The 20,000-nt window shown below is 61.2% G+C and overlaps 6 non-coding genes across 6 annotated transcripts; all 6 read left to right on the top strand.

Moving 5' to 3' along the window:
* Window positions 1-4,502: 4,502 nt before the first annotated feature.
* Window positions 4,503-4,621, top strand: LOC125974423 (5S ribosomal RNA). The gene has a single exon (XR_007483542.1). It is a non-coding gene; the product is annotated as a 5S ribosomal RNA (ribosomal RNA).
* Window positions 4,622-5,251: 630 nt separating this feature from the next.
* Window positions 5,252-5,370, top strand: LOC125974301 (5S ribosomal RNA). Its single transcript, XR_007483472.1, has one exon. It is a non-coding gene; the product is annotated as a 5S ribosomal RNA (ribosomal RNA).
* An 845-nt stretch (window positions 5,371-6,215) lies between these two features.
* On the top strand, window positions 6,216-6,334 carry LOC125974325 (5S ribosomal RNA). The gene has a single exon (XR_007483495.1). It is a non-coding gene; the product is annotated as a 5S ribosomal RNA (ribosomal RNA).
* Window positions 6,335-13,727: 7,393 nt separating this feature from the next.
* On the top strand, window positions 13,728-13,846 carry LOC125974422 (5S ribosomal RNA). Its single transcript, XR_007483541.1, has one exon. It is a non-coding gene; the product is annotated as a 5S ribosomal RNA (ribosomal RNA).
* A 631-nt stretch (window positions 13,847-14,477) lies between these two features.
* Window positions 14,478-14,596, top strand: LOC125974321 (5S ribosomal RNA). The gene has a single exon (XR_007483492.1). It is a non-coding gene; the product is annotated as a 5S ribosomal RNA (ribosomal RNA).
* Window positions 14,597-15,441: 845 nt separating this feature from the next.
* Window positions 15,442-15,560, top strand: LOC125974323 (5S ribosomal RNA). Its single transcript, XR_007483494.1, has one exon. It is a non-coding gene; the product is annotated as a 5S ribosomal RNA (ribosomal RNA).
* Window positions 15,561-20,000: the final 4,440 nt, after the last annotated feature.

Below are 20,000 nucleotides of genomic sequence, written 5' to 3'. Positions count from 1 at the left end.
AGCCGATCCGCTCGGCGGGGGCTATTTTCGGCCACTTGGCTCGTGCGCACGGCCTCCCGGATGTGCCGGGCGGGTGCGCGAGCTCGCCGGCCGCTGGAAGTCGAATGAGGCGCCGCGACCACCTCCGCGGTGCTTATAAACAGCCGATCCGCTCGGCGGGGGCTATTTTCGGCCACTTGGCTCGTGCGCACGGCCTCCCGGATGTGCCGGGCGGGTGCGCGAGCTCGCCGGCCGCTGGAAGTCGAATGAGGCGCCGCGACCACCTCCGCGGTGCTTATAAACAGCCGATCCGCTCGGCGGGGGCTATTTTCGGCCACTTGGCTCGTGCGCACGGCCTCCCGGATGTGCCGGGCGGGTGCGCGAGCTCGCCGACCGCTGTAAGTCGAATGAGGCGCCGCGACCACCTCCGCGGTGCTTATAAACAGCCGATCCGCTCGGCGGGGGCTATTTTCGGCCACTTGGCTCGTGCGCACGGCCTCCCGGATGTGCCGGGCGGGTGCGCGAGCTCGCCGGCCGCTGGAAGTCGAATGAGGCGCCGCGACCACCTCCGCGGTGCTTATAAACAGCCGATCCGCTCGGCGGGGGCTATTTTCGGCCACTTGGCTCGTGCGCACGGCCTCCCGGATGTGCCGGGCGGGTGCGCGAGCTCGCCGGAAGTCGAATGAGGCGCCGCGACCACCTCCGCGGTGCTTATAAACAGCCGATCCGCTCGGCGGGGGCTATTTTCGGCCACTTGGCTCGTGCGCACGGCCTCCCGGATGTGCCGGGCGGGTGCGCGAGCTCGCCGGCCGCTGGAAGTCGAATGAGGCGCCGCGACCACCTCCGCGGTGCTTATAAACAGCCGATCCGCTCGGCGGGGGCTATTTTCGGCCACTTGGCTCGTGCGCACGGCCTCCCGGATGTGCCGGGCGGGTGCGCGATCTCGCCGGCCGCTGGAAGTCGAATGAGGCGCCGCGACCACCTCCGCGGTGCTTATAAACCGCCGATCCGCTCGGCGGGGGCTATTTTCGGCCACTTGGCTCGTGCGCACGGCCTCCCGGATGTGCCGGGCGGGTGCGCGAGCTCGCCGGCCGCTGGAAGTCGAATGAGGCGCCGCGACCACCTCCGCGGTGCTTATAAACAGCCGATCCGCTCGGCGGGGGCTATTTTCGGCCACTTGGCTCGTGCGCACGGCCTCCCGGATGTGCCGGGCGGGTGCGCGAGTTCGCCGGCCGCTGGAAGTCGAATGAGGCGCCGCGACCACCTCCGCGGTGCTTATAAACAGCCGATCTGCTCGGCGGGGGCTATTTTCGGCCACTTGGCTCGTGCGCACGGCCTCCCGGATGTGCCGGGCGGGTGCGCGAGCTCGCCGGCCGCTGGAAGTCGAATGAGGCGCCGCGACCACCTCCGCGGTGCTTATAAACAGCCGATCCGCTCGGCGGGGGCTATTTTCGGCCACTTGGCTCGTGCGCACGGCCTCCCGGATGTGCCGGGCGGGTGCGCGAGCTCGCCGACCGCTGTAAGTCGAATGAGGCGCCGCGACCACCTCCGCGGTGCTTATAAACAGCCGATCCGCTCGGCGGGGGCTATTTTCGGCCACTTGGCTCGTGCGCACGGCCTCCCGGATGTGCCGGGCGGGTGCGCGAGCTCGCCGGCCGCTGGAAGTCGAATGAGGCGCCGCGACCACCTCCGCGGTGCTTATAAACAGCCGATCCGCTCGGCGGGGGCTATTTTCGGCCACTTGGCTCGTGCGCACGGCCTCCCGGATGTGCCGGGCGGGTGCGCGAGCTCGCCGGCCGCTGGAAGTCGAATGAGGCGCCGCGACCACCTCCGCGGTGCTTATAAACAGCCGATCCGCTCGGCGGGGGCTATTTTCGGCCACTTGGCTCGTGCACACGGCCTCCCGGATGTGCCGGGCGGGTGCGCGAGCTCGCCGGAAGTCGAATGAGGCGCCGCGACCACCTCCGCGGTGCTTATAAACAGCCGATCCGCTCGGCGGGGGCTATTTTCGGCCACTTGGCTCGTGCGCACGGCCTCCCGGATGTGCCGGGCGGGTGCGCGAGCTCGCCGGCCGCTGGAAGTCGAATGAGGCGCCGCGACCACCTCCGCGGTGCTTATAAACAGCCGATCCGCTCGGCGGGGGCTATTTTCGGCCACTTGGCTCGTGCGCACGGCCTCCCGGATGTGCCGGGCGGGTGCGCGAGCTCGCTGGCCGCTGGAAGTCGAATGAGGCGCCGCGACCACCTCCGCGCTGCTTATAAACAGCCGATCCGCTCGGCGGGGGCTATTTTCGGCCACTTGGCTCGTGCGCACGGCCTCCCGGATGTGCCGGGCGGGTGCGCGAGCTCGCCGGCCGCTGGAAGTCGAATGAGGCGCCGCGACCACCTCCGCGGTGCTTATAAACAGCCGATCCGCTCGGCGGGGGCTATTTTCGGCCACTTGGCTCGTGCGCACGGCCTCCCGGATGTGCCGGGCGGGTGCGCGAGCTCGCCGGCCGCTGGAAGTCGAATGAGGCGCCGCGACCACCTCCGCGGTGCTTATAAACAGCCGATCCGCTCGGCGGGGGCTATTTTCGGCCACTTGGCTCGTGCGCACGGCCTCCCGGATGTGCCGGGCGGGTGCGCGAGCTCGCCGGCCGCTGGAAGTCGAATGAGGCGTCGCGACCACCTCCGCGGTGCTTATAAACAGCCGATCCGCTCGGCGGGGGCTATTTTCGGCCACTTGGCTCGTGCGCACGGCCTCCCGGATGTGCCGGGCGGGTGCGCGAGCTCGCCGGCCGCTGGAAGTCGAATGAGGCGCCGCGACCACCTCCGCGGTGCTTATAAACAGCCGATCCGCTCGGCGGGGGCTATTTTCGGCCACTTGGCTCGTGCGCACGGCCTCCCGGATGTGCCGGGCGGGTGCGCGAGCTCGCCGGCCGCTGGAAGTCGAATGAGGCGCCGCGACCACCTCCGCGGTGCTTATAAACAGCCGATCCGCTCGGCGGGGGCTATTTTCGGCCACTTGGCTCGTGCGCACGGCCTCCCGGATGTGCCGGGCGGGTGCGCGAGCTCGCCGGCCGCTGGAAGTCGAATGAGGCGCCGCGACCACCTCCGCGGTGCTTATAAACAGCCGATCCGCTCGGCGGGGGCTATTTTCGGCCACTTGGCTCGTGCGCACGGCCTCCCGGATGTGCCGGGCGGGTGCGCGAGCTCGCCGGCCGCTGGAAGTCGAATGAGGCGCCGCGATCTCCTCCGCGGTGCTTATAAAGTGCCGATCCGCTCGGCTTGGAGCTATTTCCGGCCTCCCGTTGGTGCCGGGCGGGTGCGCGAGCTCGCCGGCCGCTGGAAGTCGAATGAGGCGTCGCGACCACCTCCGCGGTGCTTATAAACAGCCGATCCGCTCGGCGGGGGCTATTTTCGGCCACTTGGCTCGTGCGCACGGCCTCCCGGATGTGCCGGGCGGGTGCGCGAGCTCGCCGGCCGCTGGAAGTCGAATGAGGCGCCGCGACCACCTCCGCGGTGCTTATAAACAGCCGATCCGCTCGGCGGGGGCTATTTTCGGCCACTTGGCTCGTGCGCACGGCCTCCCGGATGTGCCGGGCGGGTGCGCGAGCTCGCCGGCCGCTGGAAGTCGAATGAGGCGCCGCGACCACCTCCGCGGTGCTTATAAACAGCCGATCCGCTCGGCGGGGGCTATTTTCGGCCACTTGGCTCGTGCGCACGGCCTCCCGGATGTGCCGGGCGGGTGCGCGAGCTCGCCGGCCGCTGGAAGTCGAATGAGGCGCCGCGACCACCTCCGCGGTGCTTATAAACAGCCGATCCGCTCGGCGGGGGCTATTTTCGGCCACTTGGCTCGTGCGCACGGCCTCCCGGATGTGCCGGGCGGGTGCGCGAGCTCGCCGGCCGCTGGAAGTCGAATGAGGCGCCGCGATCTCCTCCGCGGTGCTTATAAAGTGCCGATCCGCTCGGCTTGGAGCTATTTCCGGCCTCCCGTTGGTGCCGGGCGGCGTGCGCGAGCTCGCCGGCCGCGATCTCCTCCGCGGTGCTTATAAACAGCAGCATGCGCACGGCCTCCCAGAATTTGAACACATTTCGTCAATAAATTTCGCATATTGAATTTTGAAGTTTAATATAATGCAACAATTGAGCTCGACTTATACAAAGGATATATCATAAAATCGTAAATTTCCGTCGAATTTTAGGGGGTCGACTTATACACCGAGTCGACCTGTACACCGGCAAATACGGTAAATACGATTAAATAAAATGATACGACTGGCATAAAAACAAATATAAACCACATAAAAATAAAAGTCACCATTACGTTGAATTATTGGGAGCACCGAGCTTGTTTCTCAGAAACGAGCCGGTCCCATCCAGGCGTAATCGGAGACAATGAAACCCGAAGTGGTTAAGGTTTGTCTTTTAATGCAGGATGCTTGGTCTCCATGTGCCGAAGCAGTTTTGAAGGCTTCATTGGCTCGCTCGCTAGTTTCAGGGGCGATTGTGTCTATAAAATGCAAAATGTTGGGTCACCTCACGGTTTACGGCCATACTACCCTGAGAACGCCCGATCTCGTCCGATCTCGGAAGCTAAGCAGGGTCGGGCCTGGTTAGTACTTGGATGGGAGACCGCCTGGGAATACCAGGTGCTGTAAGCTTTTTCTTTTTCTTATGTGCACTTCAATCGTTTAAGAAGCTATTTTTTACAACACCCATCACGAATGGCATCCGGAAACAGCAAGCCTAATTTAAACTCCGACATTGAAACTATAACACGAGTTTGAAAGCTATATTATGTGGTGACATCCACAGCATTGTAGTTAAATTTTTTACCGCTAGAGAGCAGACTATGTACAGTGAGCATGGCTCCCTGTGAACTCAAAGCAGCAGGCTTGACTTGTAAAAGAACCCAACACAACACTTCCATGAAGTGTTTTTAAACTTTTCAAGGCATTTATTTTGATTCAGCAAAATGCAGGTCGCAACGGCAAATTCGTGCTACCGCATAAAAAGCTGTCAATAACTTTTCATGATAGCCATGTTTCCAGAAAACACCAAAAGCCTTGGAAGAAAGCCTGTTTCGGCCCTGGTTGTAAAAAAAAAAAAAAAAACAAAAGGGAAGGGTGACCGTCCGGGAATACCAGGTGCTGAAAGCCTTTTTTTTTTTTTTTTCCCACGTCAATTGTGAAAGGAAACTTTTACCACAGCCATCAAGTCCCGCCGCTGCTTGGCATGGTTTCAGGGGCGATTGTGTCTATAAAATGAAAAATATTCTGAGCGGTCTCACGGCTTACGGCCATACTACCCTGAGAGCGCCCGATCTCGTCCGACCTCGGAGGCTAAGCAGGGTCGGGCCTGGTTAGTACTTGGATGGGAGACCGCCTGGGAATACCAGTTACCGTAAGCTTTTTTTTTTTTTTTTTTTTTTTCTTATGTGCACTTCAATCGTTTAAGCCAAGAACTTTTTACAGCACCCATCACGAATGGCATTCGGAAACTGCAAGCCTAGTTTGAACTCCGACACTGAAACTACAACACGAGTTTAAAACCTACATTGTGTGGCGACAGCCATAGCATTGCAGTTCACGTTTTTACCGCTAGAGGACAGACTATGTACAGTGAATAAAGAGCATGGCTCCCTGTGAACTCAAAGCAGCAGTCTTTACTTGTAAAAGAACCCAGCACAACACATTGCGCTTCCATGTAGTGTTTTTACCTTTTTCATGACATTTATTTTGATACAGCCAAATGCAGGTTTTGTGCACTTCACTTTTCCGTTGGGCATTCGCGTAGAACCCTATTCCAGTTACGGCCAGATTCTTTTAGACTAGTGGTCCCCAAACTTTCTTGCGCCACGGACCGGCTACGCGTCAGAAATATTTTTGCGGACCTGCCTTTATATATATAAATAAACAATAAATCTATATAAATAAATACTACATTTATAATAAATATATATAAATAGGATTAAATAAAATGATACGACTGGCATAAAAACAAATATAAACCACATAAAAATAAAAGTCACCATTACGTTGAATTATTGGGAGCACCGAGCTTGTTTCTCAGAAACGAGCCGGTCCCATCCAGGCGTAATCGGAGACAATGAAACCCGAAGTGGTTAAGGTTTGTCTTTTAATGCAGGATGCTTGGTCTCCATGTGCCGAAGCAGTTTTGAAGGCTTCATTGGCTTGCTCGCTAGTTTCAGGGGCGATTGTGTCTATAAAATGCAAAATGTTGGGTCACCTCACGGCTTACGGCCATACTACCCTGAGAACGCCTGATCTCGTCTTATCTCGGAAGCTAAGCAGGGTCGGGCCTGGTTAGTACTTGGATGGGAGACTGCCTGGGAATACCAGGTGCTGTAAGCGTTTTCTTTTTCTTATGTGCACTTCAAGCTCTTTTTTTTTTTTTTTTTTTTTCTTATGTGCACTTCAATCGTTTAAGCCAAGACCTTTTTACAACACCCATCACGAATGGCATTCGGAAACTGCAAGCCTAGTTTGAACTCCGACACTGAAACTACAACACGAGTTCAAAACCTCTATGTACAGTGAATAAAGAGCATGGCTCCCTGTGAACTCAAAGCAGCAGTCTTTACTTGTAAAAGAACCCAGCACAACACATTGCGCTTCCATGTAGTGTTTTTACCTTTTTCATGACATTTATTTTGATACAGCCAAATGCAGGTTTTGTGCACTTCACTTTTCCGTTGGGCATTCGCGTAGAACCCTATTCCAGTTACGGCCAGATTCTTTTAGACTAGTGGTCCCCAACCTTTCTTGCGCCACGGACCGGCTACGCGTCAGAAATATTTTTGCGGACCTGCCTTTATATATATAAATAAACAATAAATCAATATAAATAAATACTACATTTATAATAAGTATATATACCGTATTTGCCGGTGTATTGGTCGACCTTTTTCGATCCAAAATCGACCGAAAAAAATCGACCTCGACTTATACACCGAGTCATAAAATTTAACTTCGTATTCATCGCTTCAAATGTGATGGTAACCAAGGCCGTTTCTCATGCATCTCATTGTGCGTTGCACTTAGAAAATTTGAACCGGGCGGCGTGCGCGAGTGCGCGGCCCGCTGGAAGTCGAATGAGGCGCCGCGACCACCTCCGCGGTGCTTATAAACCGCCGATCCGCTCGGCGGGGGCTATTTTCGGCCACTTGGCTCGTGCGCACGGCCTCCCGGATGTGCCGGGCGGGTGCGCGAGCTCGCCGGCCGCTGGAAGTCGAATGAGGCGCCGCGACCACCTCCGCGGTGCTTATAAACAGCCGATCCGCTCGGCGGGGGCTATTTTCGGCCACTTGGCTCGTGCGCACGGCCTCCCGGATGTGCCGGGCGGGTGCGCGAGCTCGCCGGCCGCTGGAAGTCGAATGAGGCGCCGCGACCACCTCCGCGGTGCTTATAAACAGCCGATCCGCTCGGCGGGGGCTATTTTCGGCCACTTGGCTCGTGCGCACGGCCTCCCGGATGTGCCGGGCGGGTGCGCGAGCTCGCCGGCCGCTGGAAGTCGAATGAGGCGCCGCGACCACCTCCGCGGTGCTTATAAACAGCCGATCCGCTCGGCGGGGGCTATTTTCGGCCACTTGGCTCGTGCGCACGGCCTCCCGGATGTGCCGGGCGGGTGCGCGAGCTCGCCGGCCGCTGGAAGTCGAATGAGGCGCCGCGACCACCTCCGCGGTGCTTATAAACAGCCGATCCGCTCGGCGGGGGCTATTTTCGGCCACTTGGCTCGTGCGCACGGCCTCCCGGATGTGCCGGGCGGGTGCGCGAGCTCGCCGACCGCTGTAAGTCGAATGAGGCGCCGCGACCACCTCCGCGGTGCTTATAAACAGCCGATCCGCTCGGCGGGGGCTATTTTCGGCCACTTGGCTCGTGCGCACGGCCTCCCGGATGTGCCGGGCGGGTGCGCGAGCTCGCCGGCCGCTGGAAGTCGAATGAGGCGCCGCGACCACCTCCGCGGTGCTTATAAACAGCCGATCCGCTCGGCGGGGGCTATTTTCGGCCACTTGGCTCGTGCGCACGGCCTCCCGGATGTGCCGGGCGGGTGCGCGAGCTCGCCGGAAGTCGAATGAGGCGCCGCGACCACCTCCGCGGTGCTTATAAACAGCCGATCCGCTCGGCGGGGGCTATTTTCGGCCACTTGGCTCGTGCGCACGGCCTCCCGGATGTGCCGGGCGGGTGCGCGAGCTCGCCGGCCGCTGGAAGTCGAATGAGGCGCCGCGACCACCTCCGCGGTGCTTATAAACAGCCGATCCGCTCGGCGGGGGCTATTTTCGGCCACTTGGCTCGTGCGCACGGCCTCCCGGATGTGCCGGGCGGGTGCGCGATCTCGCCGGCCGCTGGAAGTCGAATGAGGCGCCGCGACCACCTCCGCGGTGCTTATAAACCGCCGATCCGCTCGGCGGGGGCTATTTTCGGCCACTTGGCTCGTGCGCACGGCCTCCCGGATGTGCCGGGCGGGTGCGCGAGCTCGCCGGCCGCTGGAAGTCGAATGAGGCGCCGCGACCACCTCCGCGGTGCTTATAAACAGCCGATCCGCTCGGCGGGGGCTATTTTCGGCCACTTGGCTCGTGCGCACGGCCTCCCGGATGTGCCGGGCGGGTGCGCGAGCTCGCCGGCCGCTGGAAGTCGAATGAGGCGCCGCGACCACCTCCGCGGTGCTTATAAACAGCCGATCTGCTCGGCGGGGGCTATTTTCGGCCACTTGGCTCGTGCGCACGGCCTCCCGGATGTGCCGGGCGGGTGCGCGAGCTCGCCGGCCGCTGGAAGTCGAATGAGGCGCCGCGACCACCTCCGCGGTGCTTATAAACAGCCGATCCGCTCGGCGGGGGCTATTTTCGGCCACTTGGCTCGTGCGCACGGCCTCCCGGATGTGCCGGGCGGGTGCGCGAGCTCGCCGACCGCTGTAAGTCGAATGAGGCGCCGCGACCACCTCCGCGGTGCTTATAAACAGCCGATCCGCTCGGCGGGGGCTATTTTCGGCCACTTGGCTCGTGCGCACGGCCTCCCGGATGTGCCGGGCGGGTGCGCGAGCTCGCCGGCCGCTGGAAGTCGAATGAGGCGCCGCGACCACCTCCGCGGTGCTTATAAACAGCCGATCCGCTCGGCGGGGGCTATTTTCGGCCACTTGGCTCGTGCGCACGGCCTCCCGGATGTGCCGGGCGGGTGCGCGAGCTCGCCGGCCGCTGGAAGTCGAATGAGGCGCCGCGACCACCTCCGCGGTGCTTATAAACAGCCGATCCGCTCGGCGGGGGCTATTTTCGGCCACTTGGCTCGTGCGCACGGCCTCCCGGATGTGCCGGGCGGGTGCGCGAGCTCGCCGGCCGCTGGAAGTCGAATGAGGCGCCGCGACCACCTCCGCGGTGCTTATAAACAGCCGATCCGCTCGGCGGGGGCTATTTTCGGCCACTTGGCTCGTGCGCACGGCCTCCCGGATGTGCCGGGCGGGTGCGCGAGCTCGCCGGCCGCTGGAAGTCGAATGAGGCGCCCGACCACCTCCGCGGTGCTTATAAACAGCCGATCCGCTCGGCGGGGGCTATTTTCGGCCACTTGGCTCGTGCGCACGGCCTCCCGGATGTGCCGGGCGGGTGCGCGAGCTCGCCGGCCGCTGGAAGTCGAATGAGGCGCCGCGACCACCTCCGCGGTGCTTATAAACAGCCGATCCGCTCGGCGGGGGCTATTTTCGGCCACTTGGCTCGTGCGCACGGCCTCCCGGATGTGCCGGGCGGGTGCGCGAGCTCGCCGGCCGCTTGAAGTCGAATGAGGCGCCGCGACCACCTCCGCGGTGCTTATAAACAGCCGATCCGCTCGGCGGGGGCTATTTTCGGCCACTTGGCTCGTGCGCACGGCCTCCCGGATGTGCCGGGCGGGTGCGCGAGCTCGCCGGCCGCTGGAAGTCGAATGAGGCGCCGCGACCACCTCCGCGGTGCTTATAAACAGCCGATCCGCTCGGCGGGGGCTATTTTCGGCCACTTGGCTCGTGCGCACGGCCTCCCGGATGTGCCGGGCGGGTGCGCGAGCTCGCCGGCCGCTGGAAGTCGAATGAGGCGCCGCGACCACCTCCGCGGTGCTTATAAACAGCCGATCCGCTCGGCGGGGGCTATTTTCGGCCACTTGGCTCGTGCGCACGGCCTCCCGGATGTGCCGGGCGGGTGCGCGAGCTCGCCGCCCGCCGGAAGTCGAATGAGGCGCCGCGACCACCTCCGCGGTGCTTATAAACAGCCGATCCGCTCGGCGGGGGCTATTTTCGGCCACTTGGCTCGTGCGCACGGCCTCCCGGATGTGCCGGTCGGGTGCGCGAGCTCGCCGGCCGCTGGAAGTTGAATGAGGCGCCGCGACCACCTCCGCGGTGCTTATAAACAGCCGATCCGCTCGGCGGGGGCTATTTTCGGCCACTTGGCTCGTGCGCACGGCCTCCCGGATGTGCCGGGCGGGTGCGCGAGCTCGCTGGCCGCTGGAAGTCGAATGAGGCGCCGCGACCACCTCCGCGGTGCTTATAAACAGCCGATCCGCTCGGCGGGGGCTATTTTCGGCCACTTGGCTCGTGCGCACGGCCTCCCGGATGTGCCGGGCGGGTGCGCGAGCTCGCCGGCCGCTGGAAGTCGAATGAGGCGCCGCGACCACCTCCGCGGTGCTTATAAACAGCCGATCCGCTCGGCGGGGGCTATTTTCGGCCACTTGGCTCGTGCGCACGGCCTCCCGGATGTGCCGGGCGGGTGCGCGAGCTCGCCGGCCGCTGGAAGTCGAATGAGGCGCCGCGACCACCTCCGCGGTGCTTATAAACAGCCGATCCGCTCGGCGGGGGCTATTTTCGGCCACTTGGCTCGTGCGCACGGCCTCCCGGATGTGCCGGGCGGGTGCGCGAGCTCGCCGGCCGCTGGAAGTCGAATGAGGCGCCGCGACCACCTCCGCGGTGCTTATAAACAGCCGATCCGCTCGGCGGGGGCTATTTTCGGCCACTTGGCTCGTGCGCACGGCCTCCCGGATGTGCCGGGCGGGTGCGCGAGCTCGCCGGCCGCTGGAAGTCGAATGAGGCGCCGCGACCACCTCCGCGGTGCTTATAAACAGCCGATCCGCTCGGCGGGGGCTATTTTCGGCCACTTGGCTCGTGCGCACGGCCTCCCGGATGTGCCGGGCGGGTGCGCGAGCTCGCCGGAAGTCGAATGAGGCGCCGCGACCACCTCCGCGGTGCTTATAAACAGCCGATCCGCTCGGCGGGGGCTATTTTCGGCCACTTGGCTCGTGCGCACGGCCTCCCGGATGTGCCGGGCGGGTGCGCGAGCTCGCCGGCCGCTGGAAGTCGAATGAGGCGCCGCGACCACCTCCGCGGTGCTTATAAACAGCCGATCCGCTCGGCGGGGGCTATTTTCGGCCACTTGGCTCGTGCGCACGGCCTCCCGGATGTGCCGGGCGGGTGCGCGAGCTCGCTGGCCGCTGGAAGTCGAATGAGGCGCCGCGACCACCTCCGCGCTGCTTATAAACAGCCGATCCGCTCGGCGGGGGCTATTTTCGGCCACTTGGCTCGTGCGCACGGCCTCCCGGATGTGCCGGGCGGGTGCGCGAGCTCGCCGGCCGCTGGAAGTCGAATGAGGCGCCGCGACCACCTCCGCGGTGCTTATAAACAGCCGATCCGCTCGGCGGGGGCTATTTTCGGCCACTTGGCTCGTGCGCACGGCCTCCCGGATGTGCCGGGCGGGTGCGCGAGCTCGCCGGCCGCTGGAAGTCGAATGAGGCGCCGCGACCACCTCCGCGGTGCTTATAAACAGCCGATCCGCTCGGCGGGGGCTATTTTCGGCCACTTGGCTCGTGCGCACGGCCTCCCGGATGTGCCGGGCGGGTGCGCGAGCTCGCCGGCCGCTGGAAGTCGAATGAGGCGTCGCGACCACCTCCGCGGTGCTTATAAACAGCCGATCCGCTCGGCGGGGGCTATTTTCGGCCACTTGGCTCGTGCGCACGGCCTCCCGGATGTGCCGGGCGGGTGCGCGAGCTCGCCGGCCGCTGGAAGTCGAATGAGGCGCCGCGACCACCTCCGCGGTGCTTATAAACAGCCGATCCGCTCGGCGGGGGCTATTTTCGGCCACTTGGCTCGTGCGCACGGCCTCCCGGATGTGCCGGGCGGGTGCGCGAGCTCGCCGGCCGCTGGAAGTCGAATGAGGCGCCGCGACCACCTCCGCGGTGCTTATAAACAGCCGATCCGCTCGGCGGGGGCTATTTTCGGCCACTTGGCTCGTGCGCACGGCCTCCCGGATGTGCCGGGCGGGTGCGCGAGCTCGCCGGCCGCTGGAAGTCGAATGAGGCGCCGCGACCACCTCCGCGGTGCTTATAAACAGCCGATCCGCTCGGCGGGGGCTATTTTCGGCCACTTGGCTCGTGCGCACGGCCTCCCGGATGTGCCGGGCGGGTGCGCGAGCTCGCCGGCCGCTGGAAGTCGAATGAGGCGCCGCGATCTCCTCCGCGGTGCTTATAAAGTGCCGATCCGCTCGGCTTGGAGCTATTTCCGGCCTCCCGTTGGTGCCGGGCGGGTGCGCGAGCTCGCCGGCCGCTGGAAGTCGAATGAGGCGTCGCGACCACCTCCGCGGTGCTTATAAACAGCCGATCCGCTCGGCGGGGGCTATTTTCGGCCACTTGGCTCGTGCGCACGGCCTCCCGGATGTGCCGGGCGGGTGCGCGAGCTCGCCGGCCGCTGGAAGTCGAATGAGGCGCCGCGACCACCTCCGCGGTGCTTATAAACAGCCGATCCGCTCGGCGGGGGCTATTTTCGGCCACTTGGCTCGTGCGCACGGCCTCCCGGATGTGCCGGGCGGGTGCGCGAGCTCGCCGGCCGCTGGAAGTCGAATGAGGCGCCGCGACCACCTCCGCGGTGCTTATAAACAGCCGATCCGCTCGGCGGGGGCTATTTTCGGCCACTTGGCTCGTGCGCACGGCCTCCCGGATGTGCCGGGCGGGTGCGCGAGCTCGCCGGCCGCTGGAAGTCGAATGAGGCGCCGCGACCACCTCCGCGGTGCTTATAAACAGCCGATCCGCTCGGCGGGGGCTATTTTCGGCCACTTGGCTCGTGCGCACGGCCTCCCGGATGTGCCGGGCGGGTGCGCGAGCTCGCCGGCCGCTGGAAGTCGAATGAGGCGCCGCGATCTCCTCCGCGGTGCTTATAAAGTGCCGATCCGCTCGGCTTGGAGCTATTTCCGGCCTCCCGTTGGTGCCGGGCGGCGTGCGCGAGCTCGCCGGCCGCGATCTCCTCCGCGGTGCTTATAAACAGCAGCATGCGCACGGCCTCCCAGAATTTGAACACATTTCGTCAATAAATTTCGCATATTGAATTTTGAAGTTTAATATAATGCAACAATTGAGCTCGACTTATACAAAGGATATATCATAAAATCGTAAATTTCCGTCGAATTTTAGGGGGTCGACTTATACACCGAGTCGACCTGTACACCGGCAAATACGGTAAATACGATTAAATAAAATGATACGACTGGCATAAAAACAAATATAAACCACATAAAAATAAAAGTCACCATTACGTTGAATTATTGGGAGCACCGAGCTTGTTTCTCAGAAACGAGCCGGTCCCATCCAGGCGTAATCGGAGACAATGAAACCCGAAGTGGTTAAGGTTTGTCTTTTAATGCAGGATGCTTGGTCTCCATGTGCCGAAGCAGTTTTGAAGGCTTCATTGGCTCGCTCGCTAGTTTCAGGGGCGATTGTGTCTATAAAATGCAAAATGTTGGGTCACCTCACGGTTTACGGCCATACTACCCTGAGAACGCCCGATCTCGTCCGATCTCGGAAGCTAAGCAGGGTCGGGCCTGGTTAGTACTTGGATGGGAGACCGCCTGGGAATACCAGGTGCTGTAAGCTTTTTCTTTTTCTTATGTGCACTTCAATCGTTTAAGAAGCTATTTTTTACAACACCCATCACGAATGGCATCCGGAAACAGCAAGCCTAATTTAAACTCCGACATTGAAACTATAACACGAGTTTGAAAGCTATATTATGTGGTGACATCCACAGCATTGTAGTTAAATTTTTTACCGCTAGAGAGCAGACTATGTACAGTGAGCATGGCTCCCTGTGAACTCAAAGCAGCAGGCTTGACTTGTAAAAGAACCCAACACAACACTTCCATGAAGTGTTTTTAAACTTTTCAAGGCATTTATTTTGATTCAGCAAAATGCAGGTCGCAACGGCAAATTCGTGCTACCGCATAAAAAGCTGTCAATAACTTTTCATGATAGCCATGTTTCCAGAAAACACCAAAAGCCTTGGAAGAAAGCCTGTTTCGGCCCTGGTTGTAAAAAAAAAAAAAAAAAACAAAAGGGAAGGGTGACCGTCCGGGAATACCAGGTGCTGAAAGCCTTTTTTTTTTTTTTTTCCCACGTCAATTGTGAAAGGAAACTTTTACCACAGCCATCAAGTCCCGCCGCTGCTTGGCATGGTTTCAGGGGCGATTGTGTCTATAAAATGAAAAATATTCTGAGCGGTCTCACGGCTTACGGCCATACTACCCTGAGAGCGCCCGATCTCGTCCGACCTCGGAGGCTAAGCAGGGTCGGGCCTGGTTAGTACTTGGATGGGAGACTGCCTGGGAATACCAGTTACCGTAAGCTTTTTTTTTTTTTTTTTTTTTTTCTTATGTGCACTTCAATCGTTTAAGCCAAGAACTTTTTACAGCACCCATCACGAATGGCATTCGGAAACTGCAAGCCTAGTTTGAACTCCGACACTGAAACTACAACACGAGTTTAAAACCTACATTGTGTGGCGACAGCCATAGCATTGCAGTTCACGTTTTTACCGCTAGAGGACAGACTATGTACAGTGAATAAAGAGCATGGCTCCCTGTGAACTCAAAGCAGCAGTCTTTACTTGTAAAAGAACCCAGCACAACACATTGCGCTTCCATGTAGTGTTTTTACCTTTTTCATGACATTTATTTTGATACAGCCAAATGCAGGTTTTGTGCACTTCACTTTTCCGTTGGGCATTCGCGTAGAACCCTATTCCAGTTACGGCCAGATTCTTTTAGACTAGTGGTCCCCAAACTTTCTTGCGCCACGGACCGGCTACGCGTCAGAAATATTTTTGCGGACCTGCCTTTATATATATAAATAAACAATAAATCTATATAAATAAATACTACATTTATAATAAATATATATAAATAGGATTAAATAAAATGATACGACTGGCATAAAAACAAATATAAACCACATAAAAATAAAAGTCACCATTACGTTGAATTATTGGGAGCACCGAGCTTGTTTCTCAGAAACGAGCCGGTCCCATCCAGGCGTAATCGGAGACAATGAAACCCGAAGTGGTTAAGGTTTGTCTTTTAATGCAGGATGCTTGGTCTCCATGTGCCGAAGCAGTTTTGAAGGCTTCATTGGCTTGCTCGCTAGTTTCAGGGGCGATTGTGTCTATAAAATGCAAAATGTTGGGTCACCTCACGGCTTACGGCCATACTACCCTGAGAACGCCTGATCTCGTCTTATCTCGGAAGCTAAGCAGGGTCGGGCCTGGTTAGTACTTGGATGGGAGACTGCCTGGGAATACCAGGTGCTGTAAGCGTTTTCTTTTTCTTATGTGCACTTCAAGCTCTTTTTTTTTTTTTTTTTTTTTCTTATGTGCACTTCAATCGTTTAAGCCAAGACCTTTTTACAACACCCATCACGAATGGCATTCGGAAACTGCAAGCCTAGTTTGAACTCCGACACTGAAACTACAACACGAGTTCAAAACCTCTATGTACAGTGAATAAAGAGCATGGCTCCCTGTGAACTCAAAGCAGCAGTCTTTACTTGTAAAAGAACCCAGCACAACACATTGCGCTTCCATGTAGTGTTTTTACCTTTTTCATGACATTTATTTTGATACAGCCAAATGCAGGTTTTGTGCACTTCACTTTTCCGTTGGGCATTCGCGTAGAACCCTATTCCAGTTACGGCCAGATTCTTTTAGACTAGTGGTCCCCAACCTTTCTTGCGCCACGGACCGGCTACGCGTCAGAAATATTTTTGCGGACCTGCCTTTATATATATAAATAAACAATAAATCAATATAAATAAATACTACATTTATAATAAGTATATATACCGTATTTGCCGGTGTATTGGTCGACCTTTTTCGATCCAAAATCGACCGAAAAAAATCGACCTCGACTTATACACCGAGTCATAAAATTTAACTTCGTATTCATCGCTTCAAATGTGATGGTAACCAAGGCCGTTTCTCATGCATCTCATTGTGCGTTGCACTTAGAAAATTTGAACCGGGCGGCGTGCGCGAGTGCGCGGCCCGCTGGAAGTCGAATGAGGCGCCGCGACCACCTCCGCGGTGCTTATAAACCGCCGATCCGCTCGGCGGGGGCTATTTTCGGCCACTTGGCTCGTGCGCACGGCCTCCCGGATGTGCCGGGCGGGTGCGCGAGCTCGCCGGCCGCTGGAAGTCGAATGAGGCGCCGCGACCACCTCCGCGGTGCTTATAAACAGCCGATCCGCTCGGCGGGGGCTATTTTCGGCCACTTGGCTCGTGCGCACGGCCTCCCGGATGTGCCGGGCGGGTGCGCGAGCTCGCCGGCCGCTGGAAGTCGAATGAGGCGCCGCGACCACCTCCGCGGTGCTTATAAACAGCCGATCCGCTCGGCGGGGGCTATTTTCGGCCACTTGGCTCGTGCGCACGGCCTCCCGGATGTGCCGGGCGGGTGCGCGAGCTCGCCGGCCGCTGGAAGTCGAATGAGGCGCCGCGACCACCTCCGCGGTGCTTATAAACAGCCGATCCGCTCGGCGGGGGCTATTTTCGGCCACTTGGCTCGTGCGCACGGCCTCCCGGATGTGCCGGGCGGGTGCGCGAGCTCGCCGGCCGCTGGAAGTCGAATGAGGCGCCGCGACCACCTCCGCGGTGCTTATAAACAGCCGATCCGCTCGGCGGGGGCTATTTTCGGCCACTTGGCTCGTGCGCACGGCCTCCCGGATGTGCCGGGCGGGTGCGCGAGCTCGCCGACCGCTGTAAGTCGAATGAGGCGCCGCGACCACCTCCGCGGTGCTTATAAACAGCCGATCCGCTCGGCGGGGGCTATTTTCGGCCACTTGGCTCGTGCGCACGGCCTCCCGGATGTGCCGGGCGGGTGCGCGAGCTCGCCGGCCGCTGGAAGTCGAATGAGGCGCCGCGACCACCTCCGCGGTGCTTATAAACAGCCGATCCGCTCGGCGGGGGCTATTTTCGGCCACTTGGCTCGTGCGCACGGCCTCCCGGATGTGCCGGGCGGGTGCGCGAGCTCGCCGGAAGTCGAATGAGGCGCCGCGACCACCTCCGCGGTGCTTATAAACAGCCGATCCGCTCGGCGGGGGCTATTTTCGGCCACTTGGCTCGTGCGCACGGCCTCCCGGATGTGGCGGGCGGGTGCGCGAGCTCGCCGGCCGCTGGAAGTCGAATGAGGCGCCGCGACCACCTCCGCGGTGCTTATAAACAGCCGATCCGCTCGGCGGGGGCTATTTTCGGCCACTTGGCTCGTGCGCACGGCCTCCCGGATGTGCCGGGCGGGTGCGCGATCTCGCCGGCCGCTGGAAGTCGAATGAGGCGCCGCGACCACCTCCGCGGTGCTTATAAACCGCCGATCCGCTCGGCGGGGGCTATTTTCGGCCACTTGGCTCGTGCGCACGGCCTCCCGGATGTGCCGGGCGGGTGCGCGAGCTCGCCGGCCGCTGGAAGTCGAATGAGGCGCCGCGACCACCTCCGCGGTGCTTATAAACAGCCGATCCGCTCGGCGGGGGCTATTTTCGGCCACTTGGCTCGTGCGCACGGCCTCCCGGATGTGCCGGGCGGGTGCGCGAGTTCGCCGGCCGCTGGAAGTCGAATGAGGCGCCGCGACCACCTCCGCGGTGCTTATAAACAGCCGATCTGCTCGGCGGGGGCTATTTTCGGCCACTTGGCTCGTGCGCACGGCCTCCCGGATGTGCCGGGCGGGTGCGCGAGCTCGCCGGCCGCTGGAAGTCGAATGAGGCGCCGCGACCACCTCCGCGGTGCTTATAAACAGCCGATCCGCTCGGCGGGGGCTATTTTCGGCCACTTGGCTCGTGCGCACGGCCTCCCGGATGTGCCGGGCGGGTGCGCGAGCTCGCCGACCGCTGTAAGTCGAATGAGGCGCCGCGACCACCTCCGCGGTGCTTATAAACAGCCGATCCGCTCGGCGGGGGCTATTTTCGGCCACTTGGCTCGTGCGCACGGCCTCCCGGATGTGCCGGGCGGGTGCGCGAGCTCGCCGGCCGCTGGAAGTCGAATGAGGCGCCGCGACCACCTCCGCGGTGCTTATAAACAGCCGATCCGCTCGGCGGGGGCTATTTTCGGCCACTTGGCTCGTGCGCACGGCCTCCCGGATGTGCCGGGCGGGTGCGCGAGCTCGCCGGCCGCTGGAAGTCGAATGAGGCGCCGCGACCACCTCCGCGGTGCTTATAAACAGCCGATCCGCTCGGCGGGGGCTATTTTCGGCCACTTGGCTCGTGCGCACGGCCTCCCGGATGTGCCGGGCGGGTGCGCGAGCTCGCCGGCCGCTGGAAGTCGAATGAGGCGTCGCGACCACCTCCGCGGTGCTTATAAACAGCCGATCCGCTCGGCGGGGGCTATTTTCGGCCACTTGGCTCGTGCGCACGGCCTCCCGGATGTGCCGGGCGGGTGCGCGAGCTCGCCGGCCGCTGGAAGTCGAATGAGGCGCCGCGACCACCTCCGCGGTGCTTATAAACAGCCGATCCGCTCGGCGGGGGCTATTTTCGGCCACTTGGCTCGTGCGCACGGCCTCCCGGATGTGCCGGGCGGGTGCGCGAGCTCGCCGGCCGCTGGAAGTCGAATGAGGCGCCGCGACCACCTCCGCGGTGCTTATAAACAGCCGATCCGCTCGGCGGGGGCTATTTTCGGCCACTTGGCTCGTGCGCACGGCCTCCCGGATGTGCCGGGCGGGTGCGCGAGCTCGCCGGCCGCTGGAAGTCGAATGAGGCGCCGCGACCACCTCCGCGGTGCTTATAAACAGCCGATCCGCTCGGCGGGGGCTATTTTCGGCCACTTGGCTCGTGCGCACGGCCTCCCGGATGTGCCGGGCGGGTGCGCGAGCTCGCCGGCCGCTGGAAGTCGAATGAGGCGCCGCGATCTCCTCCGCGGTGCTTATAAAGTGCCGATCCGCTCGGCTTGGAGCTATTTCCGGCCTCCCGTTGGTGCCGGGCGGGTGCGCGAGCTCGCCGGCCGCTGGAAGTCGAATGAGGCGTCGCGACCACCTCCGCGGTGCTTATAAACAGCCGATCCGCTCGGCGGGGGCTATTTTCGGCCACTTGGCTCGTGCGCACGGCCTCCCGGATGTGCCGGGCGGGTGCGCGAGCTCGCCGGCCGCTGGAAGTCGAATGAGGCGCCGCGACCACCTCCGCGGTGCTTATAAACAGCCGATCCGCTCGGCGGGGGCTATTTTCGGCCACTTGGCTCGTGCGCACGGCCTCCCGGATGTGCCGGGCGGGTGCGCGAGCTCGCCGGCCGCTGGAAGTCGAATGAGGCGCCGCGACCACCTCCGCGGTGCTTATAAACAGCCGATCCGCTCGGCGGGGGCTATTTTCGGCCACTTGGCTCGTGCGCACGGCCTCCCGGATGTGCCGGGCGGGTGCGCGAGCTCGCCGGCCGCTGGAAGTCGAATGAGGCGCCGCGACCACCTCCGCGGTGCTTATAAACAGCCGATCCGCTCGGCGGGGGCTATTTTCGGCCACTTGGCTCGTGCGCACGGCCTCCCGGATGTGCCGGGCGGGTGCGCGAGCTCGCCGGCCGCTGGAAGTCGAATGAGGCGCCGCGATCTCCTCCGCGGTGCTTATAAAGTGCCGATCCGCTCGGCTTGGAGCTATTTCCGGCCTCCCGTTGGTGCCGGGCGGCGTGCGCGAGCTCGCCGGCCGCGATCTCCTCCGCGGTGCTTATAAACAGCAGCATGCGCACGGCCTCCCAGAATTTGAACACATTTCGTCAATAAATTTCGCATATTGAATT

Source organism: Syngnathus scovelli, chromosome 8, assembly GCF_024217435.2.
Source record: "Syngnathus scovelli strain Florida chromosome 8, RoL_Ssco_1.2, whole genome shotgun sequence".
Taxonomy (NCBI): Eukaryota; Metazoa; Chordata; class Actinopteri; order Syngnathiformes; family Syngnathidae; genus Syngnathus; species Syngnathus scovelli.
This window is presented reverse-complemented; position numbering and strand designations above follow the sequence as displayed.